The sequence below is a fragment of the Sinocyclocheilus rhinocerous genome, unplaced genomic scaffold, assembly GCF_001515625.1.
Source record: "Sinocyclocheilus rhinocerous isolate Xijiao unplaced genomic scaffold, SAMN03320098_v1.1 scaffold650, whole genome shotgun sequence".
NCBI lineage: Eukaryota > Metazoa > Chordata > Actinopteri > Cypriniformes > Cyprinidae > Sinocyclocheilus > Sinocyclocheilus rhinocerous.
Window position 1 is genome coordinate 363754 of NW_015638019.1, and position 1882 is coordinate 365635.

Here is a 1882-nt window from a genome sequence, read left to right on the forward strand (position 1 = left end):
GCCTTCTTTCTTTGCGTGAACATTTTGGCGGCGTTATGCAAATCTTCCCACATCGTGAGGTAGACATGTGGGGGCGTGTTAGAACGAGCCGTTTTAGGTAGGCGTGGTTGACTCTTAACTTTTATCAAGAATATCTCTTTGGATTTGAGACTTTAGTCTTTGCAACGTTAAAGATCTTCTTTATGCACCAAGAGTATGTAACACTTCAAAGAGAAAGGAAAAATTGAAAATCGCATCATATGACCCCTTTAACTATTATGAAGGACTCCAAATTTATACTCACCAGCTTAAGTTTTTGCTTCTCCTAACGTCACTTAGCAGACATCTTACAACACTTTATCTGAAGTATGAATCACATTATGTTGCATTAAAGCAAAAATTTGCTGTGCAAAAATAATATAAATCAATCATTTAAATTAGAATTAAACTTACAAGAGCTCAACTGATCGACAATTTCAGCATGAATCTCAGGCCGTCCTTGCAAACACCCAGTAAGGCAAAAGTAACCAACTGTGGTAAGCATGAAACCAAGGCTAAATGTAAGACAGTACACTGTAGGTTAAAAGGACAAATGAAGCGTTACATGTGAGTGAGAAAAGCTTCAAACATGTCAGAGAAACAGAAGTAGAGCTGACAGGAGCCGAGGTGATTACATAATGCACTGAATTCTTACTAACAGTGAGGACGAACCGATGGGATTATTTCTGACGCGCGCTTGTTTGTCTATCGCTGCTACCGGACAAACAAACGCAATAAAACTCGGAACCTACACACAATAACAACAACAGTGTTTCTTTGTCGTATCCAAACGGAAAGTGGGCGGTAATGTCAGTCTAATGTCGTTATAGCCGCGCTTGTGTGTCAGCTCGCTCGTTACACAACAAGCCTCATACTTAGCAATGAAATCACGCGCAGGTTCGCGCTGGTTAGCTTAGCATGAGCTATCGTCGAGCAAACCCGAGGCCCCACACATCCCCATACTTACATTTCCAGATATACTGCGGATGTCAGCGCTCGTTCCCACTTCGGTCTCTCGGTTGCGGGTATTTTCGGAGTCGATAAGCTTGTCGCTTCTTTTAAAAACAAACAATCAAGGTGACTTCACGTGAGGAGCGATCATTCCGTTTACGGCGATTCTCTGCTTTGATAGCGTGAATTTTTGCGCATGTTTGACGCCAACGCAGATGTCCCTGAACAAATCTGTCGACTTATTGACTAAATCTGTCTAAGTTTCGTATCAGTATGGGATCATGGTGTAGGATAAATCATTACATAGATCCGAATAATCAGCTTCTGTAGGGAGGCCAAGATATCCTTCGGTTCAGAGTCTTGTGCGTCTTGATGGAGGGGAGGGATACTTTCTTCAAGTGGCTCGATGATTGGCCAAAACTCTACTAGGCGTGTTTGCTAATTGGATTATTTTGCTGACAGCGAAGACTACAGATGGCCAATCCCACGATTTGATTGGCTTTCGTCTTGTCATTTTACCGACATGACGCTTGAACAGTAGTTTACATTAAACACAGAACTCCTGCTTTTAAAGGATGTACTGTTTGGCTTCTTTAATATACAAAAAGATAAAATTAATGAATATTTTATTATTAACCTATTATTACTTCTTGCAAAATTTCATATTCACCGCAGTAAATTCACTCATCAAAATCCTTTATATATTGTTTATAAAAAAGAGGTTCAACAGTATATCCAAATTATTTAATCTTCCAAGAATCTCAAGGCTTTTAAAACGGTTAATTTATTTAATCTTTTTAATTTATTTTGCTAAATCTTTCGTTTTGTATTATTTATTTAGTGTTACATACGTCTATAAATGGTGCTTTGCATGTAATGTCACCTCTTTGTATGTAATGTTGATATTATCTGT

The 1882-nt window shown here is 38.8% G+C and overlaps 1 protein-coding gene across 5 annotated transcripts in view; it reads right to left on the bottom strand.

Annotated features, from left to right (window-relative positions):
• Nucleotides 1–1374, bottom strand: part of LOC107749348 (protein phosphatase 1B-like) — a 44769-nt gene extending 43395 nt beyond the window's left edge. For 2 of the 5 annotated variants that reach the window (XM_016564464.1, XM_016564465.1), the window contains exon 1: nucleotides 986–1373. The gene's annotated coding sequence lies outside the window, so the exon portion shown is untranslated. Of the gene's footprint in view, nucleotides 1–432; nucleotides 553–985 lie in introns of all 5 variants that reach the window. The other 3 variants (XM_016564462.1, XM_016564463.1, XM_016564459.1) reach the window with 3 other exon arrangements.
• Between the last annotated feature and the right edge of the window lie 508 nt (nucleotides 1375–1882).